The sequence below is a fragment of the Elaeis guineensis genome, chromosome 14 (genome assembly GCF_000442705.2).
Source record: "Elaeis guineensis isolate ETL-2024a chromosome 14, EG11, whole genome shotgun sequence".
Taxonomy (NCBI): Eukaryota; Viridiplantae; Streptophyta; class Magnoliopsida; order Arecales; family Arecaceae; genus Elaeis; species Elaeis guineensis.
The window spans coordinates 52,204,987-52,210,986 of NC_026006.2; positions in this window are offsets into that span (position 1 = coordinate 52,204,987).

The following is a 6,000-nucleotide window of genomic DNA, read 5'->3' on the forward strand; positions in this document are numbered from 1 at the left end:
GGCGGATGGAATCCCTCAGAGACCCCCAAGGGGGTAGGCCGAATTCCAGGGTCGGGCAGTAAACAAAGAGGAATTTCCCCTTCCAGTTGTGAATCGAAGAAGGGGCGCCCTTCAGCAACCCCTTCTTGCCGAACTGAGGGGAGAAGTACCACCAGTCCTTCGCTGAAGGATGGCGTTTGAAGGTGTAGAAATGTCTGAATAAGGAGAGGGATGGCTGGACCTCGGCTATATGGCAGAGAGAGAGAAACCCTATTAAAAACCTAAAGGAATTCGGGGCAACAGAAGCAAGTGAAATATCTAAAAAGCGAAAGAAGGCGGCGACGAAGTTTGGGAGCGGAAGCCGAAGCCCGGCACGAAAGGCCTCCTGGTACAGGCAAAAGCGGCCGGGAGGGGGAGCGTTGGCCCTGTCAGAGGGGCCAAGAAGCTCCAGGTCGTACTCCGCAGGGACCCCGTATCGAGCCCTTATCAGGAGAAGTTCGTCCGGAGTCGACGAACACGAAATGGCGCCCGACGCGAAAATCGGGCGAGATCCTGCCCCGAGCGCGGGTTCATCCGCAGAAACGGGGGCCTGGGGGTTCGAAGCAGAAGAACTCCCAGAACTTACGGGGACAGAAGATTCAGAAGACATTTTTTCTCGGGGAAGAACCTAAAGGGCCCTAGAAAGGCAAATTGAGAGGGGAACGAAGCGCCAAAGGTCAACCCGGAGGAAGACACGAAGAGAATGAAAAGACGAAAGATCCCTAGGCGGTGAAAAGAAGGTGGGCACTAACCTATCTTGCTCTGAGGACCCGGGGGGCGAGAGACGGAAGGCGCCTACGGCTCGAAAGGGCGTTCGCGAGAGCAGACTCTCGGGGAGATGACAGACGCCAGCGAAAATCAAAAATGGAGTAGGACGCCTGAAGGGGGGAGGACGGGTTTAAATAGACCCTGGGATCCGGCGCCATAATGATCTCGAATCCCCCCAGGCCAGTCCGCGCTCGACACGCGTCCCACTCCCCGTGGCAGACGGCTGAAGGCGGCTGACGGTTGGCAGGGCCATAATTGCGCCGTACCTCGGCCAGCGTACCTGCGGGGTCTTCGAAGCGTCCCCTCGTTCCGCCCCAATTCGAAAAGACTCCGGCACGCGCTCATTTAATGCCAAAATATCTGGGAGCGGCAGGGCGCGGGATTCGAAGGGACGGTTCCGGCTGTACTTCTGTGTACTTCCTTCGTTTGAAATTCAAAACTCGGATGTAGGGGGACTGGTGTTGGGTATAAAATACCCACAGCCGGAACCCACGGCAGAACTGACATCAGCAAGCGCAGCTCCGCCCGGACTCCTACGGGAGCCGGGCTCCACCGCCGACATCAGCACAGCTCCGCCCGGACTCCTACGGGAGCCGGGCTCCACCGCCGACATCAGCACAGCTCCGCCCGGACTCCTACGGGAGCCGGGCTCCGCCGCCGACATCAAAACAGCTCCGTCCGGACTCCTACGGGAGCCGGGCTCTGCTCTCAATATCAATTGCTGGTAAGCTCAGTCCGGACTCCTACGGGAGCCGGACTTCACCCTTGACTTGGTTTGCAGCGCAGCTCCGCCCGAACTCCTACGGGAGCCGGACTCCACCGCCATCAGCAAGCGCTGCTCCGCCCGGACTCCTACGGGAGCCGGGCTCCACCGCCATCAGCAAGTGCAGCTCAGTCCGGACTCCTACGGGAGCCGGACTTCACCCTTGACTTGGTTTGCAGCGCAGCTCCGCCCGGACTCCTACGGGAGCCGGGCTCCACCGCCATCAGCAAGCGCTGCTCCGCCCGGACTCCTACGGGAGCCGGGCTCCACCGCCATCAGCAAGTGCAGCTCCGCCCGGACTCCTACAGGAGCCGGGCTCCACTGCCATCAGCAAGTGCAGCTCCGCCCGGACTCCTACGGGAGCCGGGCTCCACCGCCGACATCAGCAAGCGCAGCTCCGCCCGGACTCCTACGGGAGCCGGGCTCCACCGCCGACACCAGCACAGCTCCGCCCGGACTCCTACGGGAGCCGGGCTCCACCGCCGACATCAGCAAGCGCAACTCCGCCCGGACTCCTACGGGAGCCGGGCTCCACCGCCGACATCAGCAAGCGCAGCTCCGTCCGGACTCCTACGGGAGCCGGGCTCCACCACCATCAGCAAGTGCAGCTCAGTCCGGACTCCTACGAAAGCCGGACTTCACCCTTGACTTGGTTTGCAGCGCAGCTCCGCCCGGACTCCTACGGGAGCCGGGCTCCACCGCCATCAGCAAGCGCTGCTCCGCCCGGACTCCTACGGGAGCCGGGCTCCACCGCCATCAGCAAGTGCAGCTCCGCCCGGACTCCTACGGGAGCCGGGCTCCACCGCCGACATCAGCAAGCGCAGCTCCGCCCGGACTCCTACGGGATCCGGGCTCCACCGCCGACACCAGCACAGCTCCGCCCGGACTCCTACGGGAGCCGGGCTCCATCGCCGACATCAGCAAGCGCAGCTCCGCCCGGACTCCTACGGGAGCCGGGCTCCACCGCCGACATCAGCACAGCTCCGCCCGGACTCCTACGGGAGCCGGGCTCCACCGCCGACATCAAAACAGCTCCGCCCGGACTCCTACGGGAGCCGGGCTCTGCTCTCAATATCAATTGCTGGTAAGCTCAGTCCGGACTCCTACGGGAGCCGGACTTCACCCTTGACTTGGTTTGCAGCGCAGCTCCGCCCGGACTCCTACGGGAGCCGGGCTCCACCGCCATCAGCAAGCGCTGCTCCGCCCGGACTCCTACGGGAGCCGGACTTCACCCTTGACTTTGTTTGCAGCGCAGCTCCGCCCGGACTCCTACGGGAGCCGGGCTCCACCGCCATCAGTAAGCGCTGCTCCGCCCGGACTCCTACGGGAGCCGGGCTCCATCGCCATCAGCAAGTGCAGCTCCGCCCGGACTCCTACGGGAGCCGGGCTCCACCGCCATCAGCAAGCGCAGCTCCGCCCGGACTCCTACGGGAGCCGGGCTCCGCCGCCGACATCAAAACAGCTCCGCCCGGACTCCTACGGGAGTCGGGCTCTGCTCTCAATATCAATTGCTGGTAAGCTCAGTCCGGACTCCTACGGGAGCCGGACTTCACCCTTGACTTGGTTTGCAGCGCAGCTCCGCCCGGACTCCTACGGGAGCCGGGCTCCACCGCCATCAGCAAGCGCTGCTCCGCCCGGACTCCTACGGGAGCCGGGCTCCAATGCCATCAGCTAGTGCAGCTCCGCCCGGACTCCTACGGGAGCCGGGCTCCGCCGCCGTCAGCAAGCACTGCTCCGCCCGGACTCCTACGGGAGCCGGACTCCACCGCCGACATCAGAACAGCTCCGCCCGGACTCCTACGGGAGTCGGGCTCCGCTCACGATGGCTCCAACCATTGCCGAGCTTCAATCGACAGATCCACGCCCCCTGACAGGCCCTCAAAACGGCCGCGACCCTGCTCCACCTCCTGTGGCGGACTCCACGCAGTATCATCATTCCCTGACAAGCCGCAGCAGCCATAGCCGCCCTGCTCCACTTCCTGTGGCGGACTCCGCACAGCTCCATTATCCCCCTGGCAGGCCACAGTAACGGCCACGAACCTGCTCCACCTCCTGCGACGGATACCATGCGATTCTCCTGACGACGGACGCTGCTCCACCCCTCATAACGGATTCCACGTGGCAAGTCGAGGTGATACCCACGTGTCCGCTCCATTATCTTTCGCAATCAATTCCCCTGACCATGGGCGGCCCACTACCAGGCAGTTACACACGTCGCCATCAGTCCGTTGCCTCCCCCCGCCTATAAAAGGGGGGGGACTCAGATACGTTATTTTTTAAGCTCATTTTTCTTATCTCAAAACTCTGCTAAATTCTCCGTTCGAGCACTCCATTCTTGTTGAGGCAGAGAACTGACTTGAGCGTCGGAGGGTCTTGCCGGAGCAACCCCACCTCCGGTTTAGACTTCCCTTGCAGGTCCCGGCGGCGACCGCGGCCTCCTCAACTCCAGCTTCTCCGGCGCAGGCGGATTTTTGCACCAACAACTGTAAATTCATCTCTCGGGATATCGGCCTGAGTGAGCTTTAACTTCATGAGTAAAGAGAGCGTTACCAGTTGATGAGGTAGAGACAACCAACTTCGATCCATCTATTATTTTGATATCAACTTTTGCTAGTACTTCTACCAATCTCCACATAGTTTTTGGAAAATGTATCATCAAGACCTTTTGTCTAGGAGTAGATGTTGATGTAGCAGTACCTTTTGGCCTCCACTCTCCTTGCTGAGTCCTCTAGGATAAGAACCTCAGTTTGGGGTAGAGATTCTGCTCTTAGCCATGAGGCTGGCTTTGAGATTTTAGTTGGGGATGTTTTTTTCTTCTCTTTTTTTTTTGTAATGAAAAATATGTTCAATTACATTGTTTAGATACATAACATGCAGCATACTAGCAAGCCAGAAGAAGAACAAAGATACGGCCAGTCATAGTTGACTTAGATACATTACTAGAAAAATACAAAACATGTAAAGATAGCATCATAATCAGGATATTACAAACAGTTGTAGAGGTTGTATCATGAATCTGATATGTAGGAGAGCATTGTTGATGTGTTGAAGTAGGAAGCTGTGTTAGAGATGCATGTTGATGAAGACCCACAAGAGCAAAGATGAGAGCAATATTTTCCTCAAAAGAAAGTGAAACATTGCATGATAAGATATGTAAAATTGAGCTAGCAGATATTAAGCACAAAGCTAAAATCCATAAGTGCTGATAGGTGGAACAAGAGCACTTTAAAATCAGTATGTGTTGCAAGGAATAATAGCATCTATATGTATTGTCCTCAGAGCATGTGGTCCAGGAGTTCCAAAGGGAATAATGATAGTTGAAAGTATGAAGATTACTCCATTGATGCATGAACTGGAACTTGCACAACAGCAACTGAAACTGGGAATGAAGTAAAATCTCCAGGTTCCTTTCAGAAGTGATAACTATTTTTGATTTGAAAAGAAAACTTTAAACAACCATTGTTATAATCAGCATAAAGATGGTTAGTATACCTAAGGCCTAAAAGATAAATATATCTTGCCAAACCTTAGGCACAATGAAAGGCTCATATATAACAATACAGATGTGTGAAAGAAGAGGATTCAAAGCCTTCCATAATTGAGAAAAATGCATTAAGGGACCCTTCCCATTAGCCACATATAACTCTGGAACATCATTTGGGACATATAATTCATAACAACTTAAGGCCACAAATATATGAGATAAATATAATGCTTGCCCATTCCTATCAGAACCCATTTGGGGTGAAACATCATTTGAGATGAAGTAATAACAGCAGCAGAACCCATGTAAGCAGCAAAGACAATACTAGATATGTCCCATATATAGTATATACTATACAATACCTGAAACTGTATCTGAATTTAAATAATTATAATGGTCCAGTGGCTGATACATAATGGACACTTGAGGTAAGCGCTAACTCCCATCAATGACAAAGACATAAAAAATATCATCTGGGATATAAGTGAAGTACCAATCTGAATTTTCTAACATAGTAAAACAGAAAACTAATATACAGATATCGATCTCATCAGTGAGAACATAATCTGGGTTAGAAGAAACACAAATATATTGATATATAATCATTATAACTTGCATTGCAAAATCATATGCTGTGAAGATCCTATTAACAATAAGATGATAATAGGCCGATGATGATGAAAAGCACATGCAAGTTAAAGAATTTATATCCAGAGAACCTAACTTAGGATATGCCTATCACAGAAAAAAGATATTTATCCAATTCTATAGGCAAGATATTATCCACTGCTGATACCATGAAAAATTAAATAAAGAATAGCAACCATGGATCCTACGAACAAAGCAATGATAGGAAGTCATAAGTAATTTCAAGAGCGGTTCCCTCTATGCTCAAATTTGCAGATGCAGTATCCAAATATAGCAATAAAGCAAAGAGACAAGCAATAATAAAAATTGAAAGCATAAA